The 26,848-nt window shown below is 38.5% G+C and overlaps 1 long non-coding RNA gene and 1 other non-coding gene across 2 annotated transcripts; both read left to right on the forward strand.

The window, feature by feature from the left end:
* The first annotated feature begins 5,115 nt into the window (after nucleotides 1-5,115).
* Nucleotides 5,116-24,999, forward strand: LOC132626624 (uncharacterized). The gene is made up of 2 exons (XR_009577522.1): nucleotides 5,116-5,832; nucleotides 24,715-24,999. It is a non-coding gene; the product is annotated as an uncharacterized LOC132626624 (long non-coding RNA).
* LOC132629601 (small nucleolar RNA R71) lies at nucleotides 13,981-14,086 on the forward strand. Its single transcript, XR_009578367.1, has one exon. It is a non-coding gene; the product is annotated as a small nucleolar RNA R71 (small nucleolar RNA).
* Nucleotides 25,000-26,848: the final 1,849 nt, after the last annotated feature.

Genomic DNA, 26,848 nt, shown 5'->3' on the forward strand with positions numbered 1-26,848 from the left:
TGACAAGGGATTTATTAGGACAAGTGTCTCACCTTGCGCCAGTCTTGTTTGTCCAAATGAAAGACGGTTCCTTACGCATGTGCATTGATTATCGTCAATTGAACAAGGTCATCATAAAGAACAGATACCCTCTTACCAAAATAGATAATTTATTTGATCAACTTTAGGGTGCCCAATGTTATTCCAAGATTAACCTCAGATCAGGATACCATCAGTTAAAAGTTAAGGAAGTTGATATTCTGAAGACCGCTTTCAGAACCCGTTATGGTCATTTCGAATTTCTTGTTATGTCTTTTGGGTTGACAAATGCACCAGCTGCTTTCATGGACCTTATGAACAGGGTCTTCAAGTCGTATCGTGATTTATTCGTCACTGTGTTTATTGATGATATTTTGGTGTATTCCCGTAGTGAGACTGAACATGCAGAACATCTCTAAATAGTGTTGCAGACACTTCAGGAACGTGAGATGTATGCGAAATTTTCCAAGTGTGAATTTTGGCTCAAGTCAGTGGCGTTTCTCAGCCACGTGATTTCAGGTGAAGGTGTGAAAGTTGATTCTCAAAAGATTGATGTCGTAAAGAATTGGCCCATACCCACCTCAGTTTCAAATATAAGAAGTTTCTTGGGTCTGGCAGTCTATTACAGATGTTTCGTAAAGGGATTTTCCTCTATCTCAGCTCCATTGACTAAGTTGACACAGAAAAAAGACAGATTTCAATGGTCAGATGCGTGAGAGCAAAGTTTCGAAGAGTTGAAGAAGAGGTTGACTTCTGCTCCAAATTTGACACTACCAGAGGGAACTAAAAGGTTCGTAGTTTATTGTGATGCTTCAGGAATTAGTCTTGGATGTGTCTTAATGCAGTATGGTAAGGTCGTAGCTTATGCATCCTGTCAGCTTAAGGCTCATGAAAAGAATTATCCGATTTCATGACTTGGAATTGACAGCTGTGGTTTTTGCACTTAAGATATGGCGTCTTTATTTGTATGGAGTGCATGTTAATATTTTCATCGATCACAAAAGCCTGCAGTATATTTTCAAGTAAAGATAGTTGAATCTCAGGCAGAGGATGTGGATCGAATTGCTTAAAGACTATGATGTGGATATTATCTATCATCCAGGGAAGGCAAATGTTGTAGTCGTTGCTCTTGGTCTGCATTCCATGGGAAGTTTAGCTCATGTTGAGGCAGATAAGAGAATTATGACCCAGGAAGTGCACCGCTTAGCTAACCTAGGAGTTTGACTCTTGGACTCCGAAGATGGTGGAGTTGTTGTTCAGAACAGGCTTTATTCCTCCCTAGTGGCTGAAGTGAAGGAGAAACAGTTTAGTGATCCCTACTTGTTGCAGCTAACAGAGGAGATTCATACACATAAGACAACGGCTTTCGAAGAAAGGGGAGATGATGGTACCTTGAGGTACACAGGCAGGCTATGTGTTCCAGATATTGATAAGCTTAGAGAGCAAATTATGTCAGAAGCTCACAAATCTAGGTATTCCATCCACCCAGGTTCCATGAAGATGTATCATGATCTTAAGGAAATTTATTGGTAGAATGATATGAAAAAGAATGTAGCAGATTTTTTAGCTAGGTGTCCGAATTGTCAGCAAGTGAAAGCCGAGCACCAGAGGACTGGTAGACCAAATTTGAAAAAGGCTCAGAGTAGCCAGAAGTCCTATACAGATGTGCGGTGCAGAGACTTAGAGTTTCAAGTTGATGACTGGGTATTCTTAAAGGTTTCACCTATGAAAGGTGTAATGAGATTTGGTAAGAAGGGAAAGCTCAGCCCTAGATAAATTGGACCTTATAGAATCCTGCGAAGGGTTGGTCAAGTAGCTTATGAGCTTGAGTTTCCATAAGAGTTAGTGGCCGTGCACCCAATGTTTCACGTATCCATGTTGAGAAAGTGTGTGGGAGACCGGTCGTTGGTTGTTCCTGTTGATACTATAATGGTTAAGGATGGCCTAACCTATGAAGAGATCCCAGTGGCTATTCTTGATCGTCAGGTTCGCAAGGTGAAGACTAAGGAAGTAGCCTCAGTAAAGGTCTTGTGGAGGAGTAAGAAAGTTGAAGATGCTACATGGGAAGCCGAAGAGGACATGAAATCCAGATATCCTCATCTGTTTGAAGAGCAAGCAGAAAACGTTCAAGGTAAATACCTTCCTAATCCATGTCATATCCCTTACATATTCATCCCTCACATTTGACGTTCACGTTCATGTATTCAGTATCCATGTCTCATGTTTCAGTGATTATGTTTTCACGAAACAATGTCATGTCAGTTTAGTTCCCATGTTCCATGTCATGTTTTCCTCACGTTCATGTATTCAAGACATGTCCATCAATATTCTTAACCATGACCCATCATTCGAGGATGAATGATCCCAAAAGGGATATATTGTAACACCTCGTACCTCCTAACTAAGTTACGTTCATGATTTGAGACTTAGAAACCAAGACGAGAAGTGGTTGGATTAACATGTCCCTTGGAACGATAAAAATACGTCTTACGTCATAATGTAAGGGCCGTACATTTATGTACAGGACGTACTTCTTGAACGTACCTCACATGGGAAAATCAGAAGTCACTGGAATTTGACAATTCCAGGTACGGGCAAGTTATATGGGTCGTACTTCTAAGTATGGGCCGTACATTTAAGGCGTACAATTTATATGGGCGTACTTTAATGTACGGGCCGTACTTTTCATCACGTACCTCACAGACTAAAAATCGTAGCTTCTGGAAATTGACATACGAGGTACGTCTATAATGTACGGGATAGACAATAATTTACGGGTCGTACATTGTGCCCATACTTCTTCCCGCTTTAGAAAATAGTATAAAGTCGAGACTTCAGTTTTTAATCCCATTTTTCATAATCTCAAGCCCTAGCACGAAGTTCATCTCCTCCTACCATCAAGATACACTAAGGTAAGCATATTCCAAGCCTATCAAGTGAATTCTAACATGTATCCATGATTTCTAAATAAGAACCCATTGTTCCTAACCCAGGGTTTTCAAGAAAACCCACCTCAAGGATTCAAGACTAAGGCTTTTTGGGATTCTTCTCAAGTTTAGACCATTAGTTACAAGTTTTGGAGCATTAACATGTATGTAGGGTTTCGATCTACGTGTGGGAACATCATTGTTCTTCCCCACGCCACGTTCTTCCATGATGGTATGATGTTTTAACCAAAACCAGGGTTCCAGACATGTTCCTGATAACCCTATGTACATGTACCATGATATACTGTGTTTGCTTTAATAGTTCATTATTGTGTTCTTAATGTTCCCTTTTGGTTATTGAGAATCTCTCTGTAATCCATGAAAACTCATACTTTGCATTCCATGGGTTCTTAAATGCAAGATATTAACTTTTATGTTTATTTTCATAAACTTCCACATGCTTCCATGTTTTCATACAAGTTATACTTTATATCTATCTTCATGTTATAATACAAACACGAATCATGTTCACAATCCTATTTATATAATTCATGGGATATTAAGTCAATTATATCCATGTTAATGTTTTGGGAGCTGCACAGATTACTGACAAGGCTCAGATAGCCTGAAAGGTATATCAGTGTAGGATAAGGATCGCTCCGCCCAATTAGGACGATACCTTCATGTTTACCCATTGCCGGTTATTAGATCCATTCATGTTCATGTACATGTCTTGTACCTCGACAAGGTACATGATAGCTTAGCTGGTCGGATATAAATCAGATGCCACGTACATGCGTGGTGGTTACATGTCGGTTATACTAAGGCTCTCCCACTTAAAATATTTTACTCATGTTGCACATATATATTCATGTCAGATGATATTCATGTTCATAATCAGCTTACAGATACAGTTTCAGTTTCAGTTCTGTTATTTCATGTGCCATGCTTATTTCATTCAGTTTCTTTACATACCACTACAATTCGAATGTATTGACGTCCCCTTTTATTTACCTGGGGCCCTACATTTCACAATGCAGATTTAAAGGACGACAGATCAGCTCGTTAGGACCTTGCACGTATCAGCTATTGACACCTAATTTTCGACCTCCCGTAATTCATTTTAATTACTCGATGTCCTTGGATAATAAATAAAATAAACCATGCATCTTAAAGGGTTTAAATAATTTTCTATAAAATTGTTTAGGCCAACATTTTATGCTTGTAAGTTTGTTAAAGTAATTTTGTTGCATTACAAATTATTTAGTTAATAATTGGTATTTTGTGACATTTATGAAATATTTTGTTAGAATTAATCAAAGTCAAAATAATTTTGAACAATTATTCACTTAATTGTTAAATTGTCAAAAAGTCAAATTAACAAATGATTTATTCTATTTAATCCAAGGTATTTGAATAATTAACAGAATTGGCCGTTTTAACCCTCAACCTTTAATTTTGTGTGTTTGCATAATTAGAAATTGATAAATTGTTCAGTGCTTAATTAGATTAATTAATCAATTAGAGGGTCATTATTGCGAAATTGGGTTTTATTGCTAATTGCTTACATTATGACCGCACTTGAATTAACCATTCACGATTTAAGACAATTGGGGTCAATTTTACAACAATAGCTTTCGAGTGGCCTTGATTGAAATGACCAAAACCATTGGCGAATCAATTTAGGTCATTAGTGCAAATTCAGCTTTAATTGGTTAATTAGGATAAATAGGGCCACAATTGAAATAGTTAATTAGATAGAGATTAACTAAGGACATAATTGCAATTATTTAACAAAAGGGTTATAATTGCAACACTTATTTAGATTTAAAATCAATTGAGGCTATGTTCGCAAACTCAATCTGTTTACACAATTAGTCGTGTTTTAAAATCAAGTAAAAGGCTAACCATGTTTTAATTACCATGACATGATCAATAATCGATATTTTAGCATTCTCCATTTATTTAATTTACCCACCTCTACTCTTTATGTGCGTATATACGCTAGATATACATATGTATATATACATGATATACGTATATAGGGTTTCCCCTCCTTTTCCTTTAAATTATAGACCAGGTCCAATCCTTTTACATGGACTGACCCGGCCCAGGCCTGCACCAGATAAGGGGTAACACCCCTGAAAACATTTTCATTTCCAAACGACCCCTAAACTATTCCTCTCTCTTCCCCTTTCCTCTTCTGTGAAAACCATAGTGTTGCACCTCGATTCTCCTCCTCTCTCTCTCCTCCAAAAATGGCAAAAGCGCAGAGGGTACAGAGAGAGTACAGCTTTTGAATGTCTTTTGTGGTGAAACAATTAATGTTTCCACCCGATTTCGCGAAATAAACTCCAATTGCGGTATTAATCCTTTCCCTTTTTACTTTTTCTTCAATTTTTAAGTCAAACAATATGATTTTCTGTGTCTTTGTTGTTATATTGTAAATGTACAAACTCGATTTTCATTGGTTCACAACAGATTGGTGAGGATCTACCTGAAATATGTCAAATCCAACCGCATATGTTTATTTTCTGTAGATCCTAGCCGTTGATTTCATGGTATTACGTTTTGCATCTGAAAGATCATGTTGCCCCACATCAAATTTTAGGTCTTCACAAGAATTTTGGGGTTCTATAGAACCCCAACCCTCTCACAAAATAAGTTTTTGGGAAGTTTCAAAAAGTTTTAGAACACAAAAAGCTTGAGATTTGAATTAAAAATTCGAAACTTGAGCTTACCAGTATAATTTTAGGCTTTAACTTTAAGGTTGAAGTCTTATTAGTTCTAAAGTTTATTTTCTTTGTGTTTTGTGTGGCTGAGTGTGGAATTGGGAAGCATAAAGGGTCTTCAAATCAATTCTTGTACACGGCTGCGCATAAAAAAGGTAACCTTTTAATCTTGTTATTCATTTTTGTTATTCTTAGTAGTTCTTTAATGTGATAATACCATGTCTTGTTGTTAAGTTTGTTTTGGTTTGATTAGTGATAATTTGCTGCCTTAGTGGTGCTCTAAAGTTCATCAAGAATGTGAGATAGACATTAGTGACTTTAGTAACCTCCTAGATTAATGCTAATCCTATCGACAAGTATGAGATTACTGGAAAATGGTAATGATCCAAGTTGAATAGTTTAAGACCTTAATAAGGATTGAAAAAGTTCACTCTGGCAATATACTTGAATACAAAGGTTTAGTTCTAGTTGTTTATAGGACAGAGGTCATTACAGGACTGTTTGAGTGTTAACTTAGGACTTGTGGATCAGACTGATTAGTTTTAGGTACCTACATGACATGTTCATTAAATCAATACTTGGCTACTTGTCCCCTTGAGGTAGTAACATTTGTTAGTAAAGTCCAAAGGCTTAAAAAATCTCTGAATGTTGTTGTATGACCCTGTCTTAGACTTTGAGTGTGTTTGTGGCTCCTTCTTGTATAGCTTATGCTGCTTCTTTTCCTAAGCTATGATACTGTGACATTTTAAACCTGTATCCCTAAATTGGAAGCATCCTAACACTGCCCATGATAATCTATGTATGAAATGCTATGTCTATTCTTGATATCTGTTGATACTATGTTATAGCATAATGTGAAGTCTTGGCACTTTCTGTAATTTGCTTCTGTACTTACTAGTTTTGTTGGATTATGATGTGTAATAACTCATTGTTTTGATGACAAGCATGGTTAAGGGTAGGGCTAATAAGTGAGAATTGATTAAGCGAATAAACCATGCTATATTTAGTGTATGTGGGAATTCCATGTCCAATTCAGAGAGCTGTCTAATTTTATTTAAAAACTGAAGATAAATCAATCTGAAAAAATGAAATATTGAGATCCCTGAGTCTTCAAAGAGGTCTGGTGATACGCTCAAATTACACCTATTAATGTTATAACGCGGACGTTGTCAAATATAGTAACCCAACGAGGTTGGGGTCGAATCCCACAGGGAATATGGTGTGAAAAGGTTACTAATGTCGTAGATGCTAAGTTCTAGGTCTAATGTCTTAATCCGATAATTTGTGTAAAAGTTGGTTTTTCTATGACTAGTTGCTAAATTATTGCTTTGGTGACTATTTATGGTAAAAGAAACTAAGGTTGTGTCCCCGTTAGATAGAGTGTATGATCATGGGTATTGATCTTGATATACTTGTAATGGATCATTATATGAATGCACTTAATCTCTATGTGAATCTCTACTATTTCCAAATAAATAAAGATTATATCTTTCTATGATTTTTCCAAATATAAGAAAGTGATTATGAAGAACGATTAATCATGCCAAGCAAATTCCTCTTATTCCTAAGTGAATTTATTAAACAAAGTTTAAAGCTTTGAGTTCTTGTTAATTATTCTTACCAACCCTAATTATTTTTCCAAATAAATTTAAGGTTTATGGCTTTAATCAATGTTTGCAACCATTAATTATGAATGAAGAATGAAGAATAACTAAACCCTAATAATCCATTATTTGTATATCAATCACAAACCCAATCACAAAACACCCATCATTGGGTTCACAACCCTAGTAAGGGAATTTAGTTACTCATGACGAAGAACAAGAAATAAGAAATTGAAGAATTCATAATTGCTTACTTTGGAATGAAAAAGGAATTCGTAATACTTGAATTGATGTTTGAATCTTCAAAAACTAGAGAGAATTTTATATTCTAAGTCAAGAGACAACAATATAATGAATGCTGACTATTAAAACCCTACAATGACTATTTATAAGTTTTGAAAATACATAAGTTACAGATTTTGCACTTCAGTCCCGTCAGAACATTCTGTCCCTCGGTAAAATCTTAAATACGGACCGTAAACTGGTTTACGGTCCGTAAAGTTAGATCGTAAACTGGGATTCCTTTAGGATGTCATTCTGTCACTTGACATGCTTAAATACGGACCGTAAAATGCAATACGGTCCGTATTGTGCAGTCGTAATTCGCACCACAGACAGACACATATTTTGATTTCACAATTTCATATCATATCTCGGTTTCACATTGTGTTGGGGTTTAGGCTACTCAGACTTCACCTATTTTTCTATCAATATTCATAATTCTCGCGAGTGTCAAGCCATTGGTGGGCAGACCAAAAACTTCAAATTTTGAAGTATGGAATGCCCTCCAACCCATTTGGGTGTTATTAACAATTACCCACGAGAATTAAAAGAGATTGAACACCTCTATCCCCTCACTAGATCATTAACCAAGGTACTTATGCATTTAATCTCACAAACCCAGTCTAACAATCACTTACCACCAAGTTCAAGATCACGGAAAAAAAATAATGGGGAGCATCAATCATACCTTTCAATGATGAATCAGACCACTAGAGCACAGATTTTTAGAGCACCACTGCAATCACCAAAGAATTTAAACCTAAGGCAGAAGGGAATACGAATTTGTTGGTGGGTTGGGTTTTGTTTGTGGGTGGAGTTTGAGAAATTTTGGTGGTTAGGAAGATAGAAGGTGATGGTTTAATGGTGGGTAGTCGTGGGGATGGAAGAAAATGGAAAAGAAGACGTGAAGATGGAGGGAGATCGTGGTGTATTGATTTGTGAAAGGAGAAATAATGGAGGGAAGTCGATTAGAGTGTTTGGTTCATCTGCCCTGGTTTAAATCGTGGGGGGGGGGGGGGGTTATTTAAATTGCTGCGTTTTTTTTTTGTTCTAAATACGGTCCGTAAATTGATTTACGGCCCGTATTTAGAGATGTTATATCGGGCAGTACACTGTATTGTCTCATGTTAGTTTACGTTCAGGTTTACGGACCGTATTGTGAAATACGGTCCGTCCTACGTGGTCGTAAACCAGCATGTTACATTACAGTGCTCACTGTTTTGCAGCATTGTTAAATATGCCCTGTGGTACGAGCCGTATTGTGAAATACGGTCCGTATACTTCAGGAGTCTTTTGCAATGTTGCAGAACATTGTCTGACAACTGAACTTACCTGCATCTCAACAGAATTTTTCTGTCATATATTCCTGCACAAAAACAACCATTACCCTATATGTACGAAGAACAACAAAGAAAAATAAACATTACACTTGGGTTGCCTCCCAAGAAGCGCTTGATTTAACGTCGCGGCACGACGGTGGTGACCAATCACTCCTTATCTTGGTACACCAGATCATTGTTCGTTCCGAGGTGTTTCAACCTGTAGCGATCAACAACCCTATCCTCCGAAACCATTCCGTGGTAGTGCTTCAATCTCTGCCCATTCACCTTAAATGTCCGAGTACCATCTCCGGACTTCAATTCAACCGCGCCATGGGGTGAGGCACCTACCACCTCAAACGGACCAGACTACCTGGATTTAAGCTTACCCGGTAGCAACTTCAGCCGAGAGTTAAACAGTAATACAGAGTCGCCCTTGTAGAACTCTCGCTTCAGAATATTCTTGTCATGGTATTGCTTTATCCTTTATTTATAGAGGGCTGCACTCTCATACGCCTGGTACCGAAATTCATCCATCTCATTTAACTGGAACAACCGCAGCTTGGTTGCTTCCTCCCAATCCATGTTCAGCTTCTTCAGCGCCCACATCGCTTTGTGTTCAAGTTCAACCGGCAAGTGACAAGCTTTCCCGAATACAAGCTTGAAGGGTGAAGTCCCAATTGGAGTCTTGAAGGCAGTCCGGTATGCCCATAGAGCATCATCGAGCTTGCGGGCCCAATCAGTTCTATTGGCATTCACTGTCTTTGCTAGAATACTTTTGATCTCCCTATTGGACACTTCAACCTGTCCACTTGTCTGAGGGTGATAAGGCGTTGCCACCCTATGCTTTACACCATATTTGTCCATCATTCCCGCGAACGCTTTATTGCAAAAGTGGGATCCACCATCGCTGATTATTGCCCTCGGAGTACCAAAACGAGTAAATATGTTCTTCTTAAGGAACCCCATAACACTCTTGGCCTCATTATTTGGTAAAGCCACCGCTTCTACCCATTTTGACACATAATCCACAACTACCAAGATGTATTTCATTCCACCAGAACTGACAAAAGGTCCCATGAAGTCCATCCACCAGACATCAAACACTTCCACCTCCATAACAAAATTCATAGGCATCTCTTGGCTTCTGCCGATATTCCCTTGCCTTTGACATTGATCACAGGACCGCACCAAAAGATTAGCATCATGAAAAATAGTCGGCCAGTAATACCCGCACTCAAGTACCTTGGCTGCAGTCCGGTTTCCACTATGATGACCCCCAACCGGAGAGTCATGGCATGCCTTTAGAATTGCCATCACTTCACTTTCCGGAACACAACGCCGAATAATGTTATCAGCGCATGTTCGAAACAAATAAGGCTCGTCCCAATAATACTGCCGAGCATCCCACAAGAATTTCTTCTTTTGATAAGTTTTGATATTATCGGGAACTACACTTGTCACCAAATAATTGGCAATATCGGCATACCAAGGTGCTACCTCCATCGAAACCGCCAACACCCTTTCATCTGGAAAAGCATCATCGATATCAAGCTCATCAGAAGGTCTCCCAGCTTCTTCAAGCCGAGAGAGATGGTCAGCCACCTGGTTTTCAGTGCCCTTTCGATCTTTCACCTCGAAGTCAAACTCTTGCAGCAAGAGCACCCATCTAATCAGTCGCGGCTTTGCTTCCTTCTTTGCCATGAGGTATCTCAAGGCTGCATGATCAGTATACACCACAACTTTGGATCCCAAAATTTTTCGAAGGCAAACACAATGGCAAGCAGCTCTTGCTCCATCACTGTGTAGTTCATCTGTGCAGCATTCAGCGTTCTGCTAGCATAATGGATCGGGTGCATAATTTTATTGTGCCTCTGCCCAAGCACTGCACCTATTTCAAAACCACTAGCATCACAAATCAGTTCAAATGGTAGGGACCAGTCAGGAGCAACAATAATAGGAGCAGTAGTGAGACGCTCTTTTAATTCCTCAAACGCCTTCTAGCACTTTTCATCAAACACAAATTTAGCCTCTTATTCAAGAAGCTTGCACAAGGGATTTGCAACTTTAGAGAAATCTTTGATGAAGCGCCTGTAGAACCTAGCATGTCCCAAGAAACTTCGGACACCTTTGACTGAGATAGGTGGAGGAAGCTTTGAAATCAGATCAATTTTTGCTTGATCGACCTCGATCCCCTTTTCAGAGATTTTGTGACCGAGGACGATTCCTTCCTTCACCATAAAATGGCATTTCTCCCAATTCAGCACCAGATTGGTCTCCTCACACCTTTTCAGCACTTGACCCAGATGGCCAAAACAATCTTCAAATGAGTCACCCACCAAGGAAAAATCATCCATGAACACCTCCAAGAAATCCTTCACCATGTCGGAGAAAATTGACATCATGCACCTCTGAAAGGTGGCTGGTGCATTACACAACCCAAAAGGCATCCGGCTAAATGCAAATGTCCCATAAGGACAAGTGAAAGTGATCTTCTCCTGATCTTCCAGAGCAATGTTGATCTGGTTGTAGCCCGAATACCCATCGAGGAAACAATAGTAAGAACGCCCTGCTAACCTGTCAAGCATCTGATCAATGAAGGGCATAGGAAAGTGTTCCTTGCAAGTAGCTGTATTGAGCTTGCGGTAATCCATGCAAACTCTCCATCCGGTGACAGTTCTGGTCGGGATCAACTCATTCTTGGCATTTGGCACAACAGTGATACCGCTCTTCTTAGGAACACATTGGACCGGGCTCACCCATTTACTATCAGCAATCGGGAAAACCACACCTGCATCTAGCCATTTGATGATCTCTTTCTTGACTACCTCTTGCATATTCTCGTTTAGTCGCCTCTGATGCTCTACATTGGGTTTGCTGCCCTCCTCCAACTGAATTTTGTGCTCACAGATTCCAGATGGGATACCTCGAATATCTGCTATTGTCCAACCAATAGCACGCCTATACTCCCTCAACACCTCAAAAGCTGCATACTCTGCTCCTCAGTCAATAAGGCTGAAACAATCACCGGTAATGTATTGTCGGGACCAAGGAACTCATATTTCAGGTGATATGGGAGCTACTTAAGCTCCAACTTAGGTGGCTCAATGATCGAAGGCTTTGCTGGAGGAGTTGTTATATTTTCCAGATCAAGACTCAGCTTCTTTGGGTGGTATGTATATGAGCCCAACCCAACAAGTGAGTTAACTGTCTCCTCATAGCCTTCCATGTCTTCAGCATCGAAATTCATCAGAATACCAGCTAAAGCCTCACCCAAACTCTCTTCTTCCATCTTGAACTCCATCGCTTCATCAACAACATCGAATGAATCAATTACCGAAATACTCTCGTAAGCACTTGGTAACTTCATCCCTTTGCTAGCCTGAAAAGTCACTTCTTCATTGTTGACTCGGAACTTTATTTCATTTTTCTCCGAATCCATCAAAGCCCTCCCTGTAGCAAGGAAAGGTCAACCCAGAATGATAGGAATGTCCCGATCAACAGCACAGTCAAGAATCACAAAATCAGCGGGCAACAAAAATTCACCAATCCGCACAATTACATCATCAACCACCCCAACAGGTCTTTTGATAGACCTATCAGCCATCTGCAACCTCATCGTGGTCGGCCTTGGCATCCCCAAACCTGATTGCTTATATATAGGAAGGGGCATCAAATTTATACTCGCCCCATTATCACACAAAGCGCGAGCAAAATCATGGTGCCTAATAGAACAAGGAATGGTGAACGCCCCAGGATCTCCTTTTTTCTGAATAGTTGTGGTTGAGATAATGGAACTCACAGTGTGAGTCAAACTCACGGTTTCATGTTGAACTGTCTTCTTCTTAGTCAGCAACTCCTTCAAATATTTCGCAAAACCGGGCATCTCCTTGACAGCTTCCAAGAAGGGAAAATTCAGAGATAACTGCTTCAGCTGATCATAAAACTTCTCAAACTTAGCATCTTCATTCTTCTTTACCAACCTCTGAGGAAAAGGAGGTTTAGATTTGAAAAGCTGTGTCAAAGGGCGGAGAGCCCCTTTTACAGCCTGCTTGCTTGTGTTATCAGCTTCCCTCGCCATCTCTGGAATCTCAGCATCCTTCTTGTTAGTAGAAATCTCATCAGCAATAATGGGTGCTTCAGACTGCACCTCATTCTCTTCATCTATCGGCTCAAGATCAATCACCTTCTCAGCAGCCCCTGTATTGTTTTACCACTTCTAGTAGTGATGGAAAATGCACGTTCTATACCGCCTCCCCCATTCTTGGGATTTGGAATAGTGTCACTTGGAAGTCCTCCCTTTTTAGGAGGGTGCTGCTCTCTAGAAATATCCCTCATCTGCGACTCAAGCTTCTGAATAGCCGCTGTATGAGAACCCACTGTTTCTGTCAGCCCAGATAAAGTCCTTTCAGACTTAGATTGATTTGCCAGAATATTCTCAAGCATTGCTTCAACTTTCGAACTACCCTGCTCTGATGACTGCCCTTTTGGTGGTATATAAGGATTGGAACTCTTGTTCCCAAAATTGTTGCTGTTGTTGTAGCTCCCTTGGTTCGCACCACCATAGTTATTGTTGTAGTTCCCAGAGTTGTTGTAAGCACCTTGACCTTGCTGAGGTCTCCATTGCTTCTGATTTTGATAGCCACCTTGGTAATTCTGTCTTTGATAACCCCCTTGAGAGTTATTAACATAATTGGCATCTTCAACCTGCATGGGTGGGCCATCAAGGAATGGACCATCATGAGCATGGTACATCCCTTTTGGCAAAACTACATCATCCTCACAAACATTTACTTTTTTGATCTGAGATTCATCGAACTTCTTCGTCAGCAAGGAAATATTTGTTGCAAGCTCTGCCAATGTTTGTTGGGTATCCTGATTTTCCTTCACTATATTCTGGAGCATAGCACTACCATATGGTACCACTTCAGCATTGTTTGAGTGCCAAGCCTGATTATGAGTTGTCAGCTTGTTAAGTATGGTGGTCACTCGTCGAAAGGTCTTGTTCATAAAACACCCATCAATTGCATTGTTAGCTACTGACTGTGTCACTGGATCTAACCCTATGTAGAACTTCTCCATCAATATATTTTCCGGAAAACCATGATTCGGGCTCTTCTGCAAATACTCTTTGAACCTCTCCCAGGCTTCATATAGTTGTTCCCCCGGTCGTTGCTTGAATTCATAAATCTTGTCGCGAATCTCAGCCTTCTTGCTAAGGGGATACCACTTTGTAAGAAAAACAGCTACCATTTCTGCCCATGAAGTAATCGAATTTCGGGGCAGCTTCTCGAACCATGTTCTTGCCTCCCCAGCTAAGGAATATTTGAATAACCTCAACCGAATAGCATCTTGTGGAACATTGTTCTGGATATGATTAGCACAACACATCCACAAAATTCTGCAAATGACGTTGAGGGTCATTCTCGGTAGAGTTCCGAAAGTATCCCTCAAGTTTCAATAGCTGGTATAAAGATGAGTCAATTTTCACTGTAGCAGCTCCAACTCGAGGTTGAACAATAGCAGATGCATAGTCCTCCTCTTGAACAAGTTCAGCAAAAATATTCTCATCATCAGATTCATTCGCCTGATTGTTCAACCGATTCACCTGATTACCAGCACGCTGATTCTGCTGATTTTGATTCATGTTCACCTAGTTTACACAGAGTAGAAAACAAGGTGTGATGGAATAAGCAAAATACTTTAATCAAAGAAAATACTATTTAGTAATTTCAAAATCGTATTCCCCGGCAACGGCGCCAAAATTTGATAAGCTCAAATTACACCTATTAATGGTATAACGCGGACGTTGTCAAATATAGTAACCCAACGAGGTTGGGGTCGAATCCCACAGGGAATATGGTGTGAAAAGGTTACTAAAGTCGTAGATACTAAGTTCTAGGTCTAATGTCTTAATCCGATAATTTGTGTAAAAGTTGGTTTTTCTATGACTAGTTGCTAAATTATTGCTTTGGTGACTATTTATGGTAAAAGAAACTAAGGTTGTGTCCCCGTTAGATAGAGTGTATGATCACGGGTATTGATCTTGATATACTTGTAATGGATCATTATATGAATGCACTTAATCTCTATGTGAATCTCTACTATTTCCCAATAAATAAAGATTATATCTTTCTATGATTTTCCCAAATATAAGAAAGTGATTATGAAGAACGATTAATCATGCCAAGTAAATTCCTCTTATTCCTAAGTGAATTTATTAAACAAAGTTTAAAGCTTTGAGTTCTTGTTAATTATTCTTACCAACCCTAATTATTTTTCCAAATAAATTTAAGGTTTATGGCTTTAATCAATGTTTGCAACCATTAATTATGAATGAAGAATGAAGAATAACTAAACCCTAATAATCCATTATTTGTATATCAATCACAAACCCAATCACAAAACACCCATCATTGGGTTCACAACCCTAGTAAGGGAATTTAGTTACTCATGACGAAGAACAAGAAATAAGAAATTGAAGAATTCATAATTGCTTACTTTGGAATGAAAAAGGAATTCGTAATACTTGAATTGATGTTTGAATCTTCAAAAATTAGAGAGAATTTTATATTCTAAGTCAAGAGACAACAATATAATGAATGTTGACTATTAAAACCCTACAATGACTATTTAAAAGTTTTGAAAATACATAAGTTACAGATGTTGCACTTCAGTCCCGTCATGATGAAATACGGTCCGTAAATCACTTTACGGACCGTAAACATGGTTTACGCCCAACTCGTTCTCTCAGCTGTGTGCAACTTATCCTTCCAAAATACGGACCGTAAAGTGGTTTACGGTCCGTAAACTGCTTGGTCGTCTTTCACTTTGCTAATCTCAGACTTCCTGCCAGATGCTTGAATGACTAAATACGTGATGGAATACGGACCGTAAACTGAAATATGGTCCGTAAACTTAGCTCGTAAATCACCATCTTCTCAGCTGGACATTCTGTCTCCAGGATCCTTTAACACGACCATGGAATACGGCCCGTATTGTAGAATACGGACCGTAAACTTCAATTTACGACCTGGTTCTGCACTTCAACTGTGATTGTGCCGAATCTGTTCCTTTACCTGAAAAACACTAAAAAACACGTAAAATCACATAGGCTTGCTTAAAAACAAGTAAAACTTAGAGTAAAAAAGCATCGATTGTGGCGTAAAACCACGCCACATCATCTGGTAACACTGAAGAGGTGTTTGAATCCTGGTATGCTCTCTGATTGATTAAATGGTTAACCAATCAATGAAATGAAACTACTTGAGTCTCAGGGTTGATGTTCATCTTGAAGCTTAAGTTTATAATGTTAAGATGTCAAGTTTTTCAAAATAAATAATGTTAAGAGGGAATTCAAAACGACTTTCATAATTAGGATCCTAGGTTGAGTTAGTTAAAACTATTAACCTGTGTCAATGTTAACCAGGTGTTTAGCTGGGATTTGATTTAATAGTAGTGTTAAACTAATCTAACCACAAAGGCTTAGTGGTTGTCACTGGGCATGAGGATGAGGTAAGGAGTTGAGAGTGCCTTAGGAGAGTAAAAGGTGAGCTTAGGCATGAACTATAAGTAATGACCAGTGGAACCTTTGCTCCATTTTTACTGAAAACAAGATTCAGGAAAGGGTTGGGGAGGTGATGACCTCACCCGGTCCTGCTTCTCTTTCAGGACCTTAAGGTTCCCTTTTCTCCTGAACCTCATTCCCATGACTGTGGGATAACTAGAGGTCTTATATTTGGTTAGGAGAAGTTTAGCCATGCTTGGGAAGATCCTTTGAGATCTTATGCTATCAAAACCAAGTTAGAATAAAGCATAGAGGTCTATCAAATTCTCTGTCATGATCAAAGGGATTCTATCACATTTTCTGTCATGATCAAAGGGATTAAAACTGCACCATGACCAGAATTCTGGGGAAAATAACTCATCAGGACCTGGATTCATGCCTTGGATTTCAAAATTTCTTGCTTTGTGTTGTTTAAGAGTGAACATGTCCACATATCCATGCCTGAACTGCTTGAATCCTTGGCCTGGATTTTGGTAGCTTACTCATATGAATGCAGTATCATCATTTAACTGTCTCTGCTTGTTTGGATCCTTGAGAACACTGTTTGCATGATTAGCGATCATTGCTTGGCTATTCAGTTGGTATATACCTTTGTTATTTAGTTGAATAAGGATTTGTGATATGGTTGGGTTTGTTGAAGTACTCAAACCAGTCTGTGATGGTTCTTTTTTATAAAAGCTAAAAATGATCCTTTAATTCATCTTATGTCCTAGTGTGAGCTTAATTAGACCCTGATAACAAAGAATGATCCTTATATATACCTAAATAACCTTGTCTGCTTGTGAGTATTTGTATCTAAATTTGAGGAGCACCTAGTTGTGAACAACTTGAGTGACAGGACCTTATATGGTCCTAAAGGACTATAGGTGAACTAAAAGTCACTTATTTTAGAAGGGTCTTTTTAAAAGATGTTTTGAAGAGAGGGATAAGGGAGAAAAAAAAAAGAAATACTTGGGTTCATAACACCTCCTCTCCATATAAAGAACACCATGGCACTTCTATGACTTATGGGATGCATGCTCACTATATGAGGACCTTGGAACCATATAAACACTATCACTAGACCTATGGGGGACTCAGATTGTAAAAAACCTATCATTAATGAATAATTGGTTATATTTAAATAAAGAATCTAGGGACATATGTGCTTAACTTGGACACAGATAGGAAAGAAATCAAGAGAAGTATAGAACTTAGAGTTAAATGTTGAAAAGCAGATTTTCACCATTTAACAAATTGACTGCAATGTTAAAAAGCAATTATGCAAACTCCTTACACACTTGGACCTGTTTGCAATCTGTTAATACCTGTGCCATGGTTGTTGAGACTACAGTTACTCATTTGTGTGCTACACCTTCTGTATATTTTTACTTGAACCAGAGAAACCTGGTCCTATCTGTTTTGCCTTGCCTATGCCATGATCACTCAAATTACAAATTGTCATTTCTGCATGTCATCTTGTCCTGCATATGTTCACTTGAGTTCAGGGAAACCTAAGTTCATCCTATGTGCATGTTTTCCTGGTTGTGTATGAATCCTACATATGCCCCTTTTATTGTTACCATAATGTGTATTGCCTTGTGCTGTCCCCATGAGCATTAGACCTGCAGTTTGTTTCTATCTATGCCATGTCTGCATGCTTTCAATTTGCTTCTAGTTATACTTCCTCCATATGTTACCACATGTTTCTATCCATACCATGCCTGTTTGTTTCTGTCTACTTCTGATTATGCTATGACTGAATACACCAAACTGTTTCTATATATACCAAGCTTAAGTATGAATGTGGAATTTTGTTCTACTTATGGCTATATTGGCTGGGAAACTAAGGTAGCTTTTGGGGTCTGGTCTTAAGTCTTCCCATGGTGTCCTGCCATGCCGGAGGTTAATGAAACCTTTTGGATCTTGTGCGGCATCAGGAATAAGGGTGGTGACGACTTTCCCCTCTTACTACCTAAATTCCTACCTTTTAAAGACTAGTAACACAGATGCGGCTATACTAATTACATGACCCTTGGACGAATTTGATATAGGTACACTATACATATGTGATAAGTTCAAAAAATTATAAACTAACCGGGTTCCCTTTTCTCCTTTTTTCCTCCTCCACTACATGGCCAATTAGGCCAAGTCCAGCTAATTTGTTGGGCCTTGGCCCAACAGGCAGATTCTTTCTAAAAAATATTGAGTCCGATGAAGAAAAAGGTGGAATCTAATATTATTAAACGCGTAGAAGGCCTAGCCATGGCTGAAAATGGACAAGTAGGGGCTTGGTACACCCCTAGTCTTCCCTTTTTTCTTATCCATTTATGCTTTCCTCTATGTATAAATTTTGTTGTATTTGGTATTTGTAAAAAACTCACATACATATATTGGAATATTATGGTTGGAACTAGTCGTGTTAGTACAACGGTGCTTATGCCGTTTAGTTCGGCTTTAGGTCCCTAAAAAAACGATTTTCAAAACTCGGATTTAGTGTAGTAGTTTTCTCAAAACGACAAGCGAATTAAACTCTCTTGACACAAGTTAAAAGGATAAGAAAAAAGGGAGTTTTTGATAACACTGCAATATTTTAAAAGGAGGCAAAATCAAAGGATATTTTCTTTTATGAAAGCAACACTAGTCCTTTTTCTGAGACCAAATAAAATGAAACATTTTTTAGACCAAATCCCAAATAACAAAAATAATTTGAAACCTTTTTGGGCTAAAAGCCCACTGATCGTTTTTTCAGAAAATGATAGAAACAGGCTAAGCCCAACTGGACTTCAAAAGAAAACGGGCAGAATCTGGGCCTAGAAACGGAAAGCCCAGTTCTTTTTTAACAAATTGTGTTGCCTTTTAACAACCCAAATAAACTTTATAGTTTTTACCACAAGTTTTCTTTGGATAAAATGGGACTATTTTAAATGGACTATTTGTAAATAATGAGACGTTCGTAAATGTAAAGATTTTGGATAAGGCGTTCTAAACGTGCTAAAACGGACTGACCCAAGCCAAGTATGAGATTAAACATGAACAAAATTATACTTCCTTTTCTCAAAAAATAAAAATGATTTTTGGCGCCTTTACAAATAAAATACACTATCCTTATACATAAAAGGAAATTATTTGTATCCGGATATTATAAATCTGAGCCTAAATACCTTGTATATAAAGGGGATATATTCAATTCTTTCAAAAATAAATGATATGCCATAAATGATAAAATTATAAATGCGGGAATGAACACTAAATAAAAAGTACATGAAAATACTCATACATTGGAATTTGAAGGTCAACCGTATAGTACGGATTCTTAATATTAGGGTGCCTAACACCTTCCCTAAGGATCACTAGAACACTTACTTAGAACGTTGGATTATGAAGGATTTTTCACGGTGTATGAATAAACCCTTCAAAACATTTTTTCCTAATTTCCTAAAAATTAGGTGGCGACTCTTTTAAAGCAAAGTCCGAAAGAGCACCAACAAGTTTGTAGTAGTTTTCAAAGCGCTAACCCCACCCGCGAAATGAGAACCGTAACATCAGTTATTAGTGAGCCCCATCTTATTTGGGGTTTTATCTTTATTTATTTATTGTTAGTTATGCATTAAAGGTATGTCGGGGGCCTTGTCCCGGTAAACAGTTAAGCAGTCAGACTCATGTCAAAGGTTTCATAGACTAGACTAGTTCAGTTATGTCATATCAGATATTCAGAGTCGTATTGCCTCAGCATTTATCATTTAATTTCAGACTCATAATTACTTGACCTATGCTTCATTCTCACCATGCATGTTATATTATATTCCGCATCAATACATGCCTCATGTTGATTCAGCAAGCCATGTGGTTCGCTCTGTCACATGCAGCAAGGCACCGAGTGTTGTGTTACGCTCAGGCCATGGTTCGGGGCGTGACAGAATCAATCAATTAACATAGTATAGATTTATCAGTTACCACATAACTCAAATATCCAATTTGTAAGATATTCAAGCAATCAGGTACGGTAATTAAGCTCAATCATTCAAGTAGGAGGAATAATACAGATAATAAAATAAGGAACAGTATGATAATGTAATGCTATGAAATGAAGTACCTCAAGCAAAATCCTCCCCAAAACATGTATATACACGAAGCTCCGTGACAATCTTTGTGACTTACGATGTAACGACCCTTCCGGTCGTTATGGGAAATTAGTACTCTGTTAGGAATTCTGAGGCCGCGGTTGGATTCGTAGGGCGTCGTTTTTTATATGTGTATGTCTTTTTTGTGTTTTTGAGGCCTTGGATGAAATGTGGGGTGACTGGGGGAAAAACTGGACAAAAGTAGAGCTCACTACCCAAAATGGACCGCTGCAGCGCTGGTTGTACCGCAACGGTGGGTGTACCGCTGCGATGGGTGTATCGCTGTGGCGGCTTCACTGTAGCGGCGTTTTGACCGCTGCAGCGGTCGACGGAAAACAGTGGCTGCGATTTTTATACTTAGTATCATATTCTCTATTCACAAAACACCAACACACTTCCCAACAAGCACCTAGATAGAATTTTCAAGCTAGGGCAAGATAACCTAGAGAGGTAAGTTCCATTGCTTATCATTCTATCATTCCCTTTCCCTTCATTATTGTAATCATATTCATGGGTCTCTAACGGTGGAAGTGAAGTATAAACCGTAGAATGTCAATAAACCTTCTAAACTTGATGGGTTGGGGTTATTATCGCTTATTTATCATTTAAATGGTTGCTTAGTTTCTATTTGTCATAAATTGAACATTTAAAATCATAAACTAAGTGATTTGAGACCTAGGGTTCCATAAAAATAGGGTCGTTGCCATAGGAAACTATTTGTAATGGGAATATTTGATAGAATGTTGAATAAATTTATGGTAAATGAATACTAGGAGCCTTGATCGGTTGTTTATCACCTAGAAAATCATCCACCCTTAGAATGGTGGAAGGGAAGGGTATTCTTGCTTTGGTGTTTGTGAATTGAGCAACGTGACTCATTGAGCTTTCCATTTTTAGACCGTGAACGTATTGAGGCTTTGAGGAAAGAAAAGGTTGTAGCAGAGTACCTGCGTGTTCCAAGCTCTACGTTGAGGTTGGTTATGGTTTACTTAAGTTAGACTTTGGTTAGTTGATTATATACTTGTGATCTCCTTAGGAGAAAACATATCTAGTTTTCATGCATGGTATTGTGTGGTTAAATTCCTACGTGAATGTGATTGATTGATTGTGTAGGCTCCGTGCCATTATTCCGGTGTGATTAAATCTACAGTGGATGTGTTGTGATAAGAAGCTAATATAATCTTCTCAAGGGTCTGGTGACATGAAATGATGATTGATTGTTGAAACTGGGAAGGTAAGAAACACGGTTCCGTAAGAGGTATGGAAAGGCACTCATGTGACCTAGATTATGGGCTCGTGGTCCGAGGATCGTTCCGAAAATGAGAGGTACTTCGATATGTCCCGCGACTGAGGTTCATTCCGGGGCGAAGGTTTGTGCTCAGGTCCGAGAAGTGGATCTGGAACGAGTGGTACATGGACATCATGGGTCCTCTGCAGGTCATGGCTACTGAGCTAAGTGTCACGACCCAGCTAGGGGCCGCGACGGGTACCCGAGGCTAACCACCGAGCACCGCTTGTACTATTACTTCTTAGACTCATTCAACAATCATTTATCGATTTCATACTCATTTTACGAAGGAAACTGCTTTTCATTACAAAACATAATGTTTTTATACAATAACATATATCAATATATTTACACAATATCCACGTCGTGAAACCACATAACCCACATTGAGTGTCTACGAGCCTCTATTGGATTACACATACAACTGTACACAAAAGATTCATCATAAGCACCTCCGGAACAAGGGAGTGCTTTCAGTCAGCTAACAGCTTCTAAGAGTCCGGAGCAAAATCTCCTCCCTGTCTACCTGTGGGCATGAACACAGCGTCCAAAGAAAATGGACGTCAGTACGAACATTGTACTGAGTATGTAAGGCAGGAATGAAATGAACAATGTCATAGAAGCATCATGAATCATAAGAAAAGATATAACCTGCTCGAGTGTTATAAGCAACATACTTGTTACATATATCATATTTTACATCAACATAGTATATGTTTGTCATATCCCAATATCATCACATTCATCATCACATACATCATCACACACTTTATCACGTACATCGTCACATCGTATTCCGCATCATTACCCGCGTCCGGGTAATCCTCATATGCCGCCCACTAGTGGTGATCATGCCCGGCCCTCTAAGCTCGGTGTAAACATAGCAGCCCGCATTAGCGGTGACATGCCCGACCATATAGGCGCGGTGAAATCATACGCAACCCGCATTCGCGGTGACATGCCCGGCCAAATAGGCACGGTGGAATCTTATCATCACAAAATCAATCATAACACATCACTATTACACATCTCATAACATAGCATCATCTTATCATTTCTTGGTATCTTATACATATATTAGCATTAAGAGCATACGTTAAGCCTTAAGGGCAACCACACTATGTCGGGGTGATGTAAGGTCGTAAACCTCCGATTATATTATGAACGTTGATGAGTATCGTGCCTCGCCTTGAAGGAAATAGAGCATAAGGCGAGTGTTAACAAACATAACATCATTAGCCTTATAGGAACATCATGCCGCAACTTCTTGAATCGCTATAATCTAGCTCATTATCATCACCATCATATTCATATGCAATTCAATATATTGAAGGACTCATAGGCTTCATTTTGTAGAAGGATTACATAAGATTTGAAGGATTCATGCCTTTTGAAAGAAAAGATAGGCCTCACATACCTTTGTCGTTTAACTAAGCTATCGTTTGCTTGATTTCCTTTGATGTCACGTCTCTACCTTCAAGAGAGAATTCGTACCATCGTTAGTCAATCGACGAGAAGAACGCGCTACTATTTCTAGGGAAAATTGGGCAACATTTACTTTGTTTCTACTACTTTCCCACGTTTCATTTCAACTACCAAACATTCACAACAACACTCACAATATTGTATCAACAATCGTCATTTATTTACATTTACCACATTCCACCATTTTTCTCCAATTTCTCCACATTTATAGGTTTTAGCTCATCATCACATTTTCTCATATATCACACCTATTTCATGGTCTACGCGTCATTTATAAAATATACTCCCAACCCATCAACATTCATAATTCAATCCAACTATCATTTAACTATGGCACTATTCCCATTTTATGACCCATTTACTACACTCTTCTATAATCCAAGTGTTTCAACGTATAAATACTTCAATCATCATGATAAAGTCATAAAACTTACCTTAGATGTGGTAGGAACGAGCCTTGAGTAGCAATACTCTTCTATACCAAAAACCCTACTTCACTTCCTATGCAATTTCTTGGTGTAGAGGAACTTTGATGAGTTTCACACTCTTGATTTCATGGATTTGGTGTTGTTGATCTTAATTTTCCTTTGATTCCCTTGTGGATGAATATTAGAGAGTATTCTAGATGTTTCTTGAAGTGTGGAGTGAAAATGAAATGAATGGAATGAAAAAGGGTCCCTTATACTTAACTTAAAATCTGATTTTTATGAACAGTAGTTGAAGTGCACAGTGGCCGTAAACCCAGTTTACGGGCCGTATTCTGGTTTACGGTCCGTCTTTCACGACCGTATTTAAGCATAACAGAACCATAAAGGTTTGCTAGAGGTCATGGTGGTTTACGGTCATAGTTTACGGGCCATATTTCGATTTACGGTCCGTATTCTGAGTCGTATTTAACCATTTAGACATTTGGCAGAAAGTTGAAGTTTTGGAATGTTGAAAGACGATAGAAGTTTACGGTCCGTAAACCACTTTACGGGTCGTATTCTATTTTACGACCAACTAGGCCGAAGTGCAAATCGGCAACTTTCGCATTTTCAAAACTCATAAGTAGTCATCCCCTTCTTAGTAAAACATCAGACACTCATACTCTTCGTTGGTCTATTCATTGTGCGTTCACGGAGAAATTTCCGAGGTGTAACACTAAGACATCAGCTAGCATGTATGTACAACGAGTGAGGTTATTATGGTAAATTTATATTTTGTTGTGACTTACGTGATTGTGATGCTTGACATCTTGGTGATTTGATTATGATTGTTCTCTGTTGACTGGCTGTTTTATTCTATTGATTTTACGAAATATGCATGATACTAATCTTAGTCGGCCTATGATATCCACCGGTACATAGTGTTTATACTGATACTACCTTGCTGCATTCTTGAGCGCAGATTGTGATATAGAGACCGTTGCTCCTCCTCACATCTAGCATGGAGGATATTTGTTGACAGATTTTGGGTGAGCTTCTTCCCATGCCAGGCTGCCCAAAGATCTTCTTGCTATGATGTCTTTTCGTACTCTGGACATTATGGATTACTTACTTGTTAGACTTCAGATTCTTAGACATGTTTTTAGCATAGAGTCCTGTATGATGACTTTCGAATTTTGGGGATTGTAATAATTAGAACTTTCGCGCTTATTTCAGTATTTATGGCATGACTTATTTTGTTCTTTGATGTTTGAATGAGTAATATTGTTTAGCTTGGTTAATATAAAATCGGATTGAACGAATAGGTGTCTTGTGTGTTGGTTCGCCCACTAGGTTTTAGATGGGTGCCAGTCATGGCGGGTTGGGTCGTGACACACGAGGTCCATATACTTTCGGAACCATTTCACTTCGATTTAAAAAAATAGCCCACAAGTTCAAGTAAGTTCATAAGTTCAACCCGAAGTTTGCGAGTTCGAGTCACCAAGGGAGCAAAGGAGGGAGCTCCTGGGAGAGGGGTTAAAAAAATAAATGAAAAAAAAAGTTCATTAGTAATTCCAGACTTAATAGCCAAAAAGTTCATGTAGGTTCATAGGTAATTCTAAACTTAATAGCCAACAAGTTCATGTAAGTTCATCAGTAATTCCAGACATAATCGTCAACAAGTTCATTAATATGTTTATCACAAGTGTACGAGGTTCTTTAAGTATTCAATTATAATCAACTAGTCAAATATAAGACAAGTAGCATATACGGCTAATGCCCGCATGTTTTGACATTCTTGGGTCACGGCCCATAACTACACAGTACACTATTACCTATATCATATCACCTACTCGTACCAATGCTCATCACATCACGGGTACGAGAACCCCCGTTACGTCCTTACCACTTATTATTTCCATTGTTCGTCTCTACTTAACAAAACGTCTCTCAAACAAAGCCTAGAAAGTCATAACATACCTCAAAGCCGAGTAAACGAAACACAATCAAGTCGTCACTTTTCGTAGTGCCTCCAAACGCTTCAAATCTCGATCTAAGCAAAGTTAAAGTCTTTTGGAAGTTCTACCAAGTCTGAATTTAGCAAAGGAGTTCAATCTAGTGAAAGTAGTACTCTACGAAATTAAACAAGTCCAATGATACCCATATTGTTATATTACTATCTCGGACCAAAAAGGTCAAATCCGGTCCCTAAGTGTCAAACTAAAATTTTATTTGAAAATCATTTTACCCATACATAAATTCTAAATCCAGAAAATGACCCAAATCCAACCTCAAATCGATCTCCAAATCGAAGAATTTTGTATTCTTCACTATAAGACTTAAAACCCAATTTCTACAATTAAATCATGGATATAAATGCTAAATAAACAATGGAAGTATGGAATAGCCTCAAGCGAAATCGTGAAGATTGCCTCCTAAATCGCCTACAACCAAATCATGGATATAAATACTAAATAAACAATGGAAGTATGGAAAAATGCAGAGATCAATGTTATAAACTTACCGTCAAGCCAAATCGTGAAGATTGCCTCCAAAATCGCCTCAAATCGAGGCCAATTGTTAGTTTACCAATACCGAGTACAATACCCATCCAGTCCACGAGCTCAAATTTTGATAACATTTACATTATTATGAAGTTCTCTCCACAAGGATACCAGATACATCATAATTCTCAATCTTGGTGGAAGAATGATAGCAAATTGATAATTTCCTCCAATTTGTAAATACCGTGTTAACATAGACGTCCAGTTAACCGTGTCAGATGTAAAAAATCATACCTCAATGGAAATCCCTCATCACGAGGATCAATAATCTATACTCACACTTCAAATTTAACTGAGAATCGCTCACAAATATGTCAAAAACAACATGTAGTTCTTTTACCAAAAATCATCTTCAATATCACCAACTTTGGCCTTTAATCTAGCTTAGATTCATGTAAAACTCACAGATTTGAGTTAGAAACCATACCTTGATGATATCCCATGATTACCCTATTATTTCTCTCACAAAACTCATGTTTTGATGTCTCAAATGTGCTCCCAAGTGAATTAACTCAGGTCAGATTTCTTTTATATTACAGCAGGGACATATCT

The sequence above is a fragment of the Lycium barbarum genome, chromosome 2, assembly GCF_019175385.1.
Source record: "Lycium barbarum isolate Lr01 chromosome 2, ASM1917538v2, whole genome shotgun sequence".
Classification (NCBI taxonomy): domain Eukaryota; kingdom Viridiplantae; phylum Streptophyta; class Magnoliopsida; order Solanales; family Solanaceae; genus Lycium; species Lycium barbarum.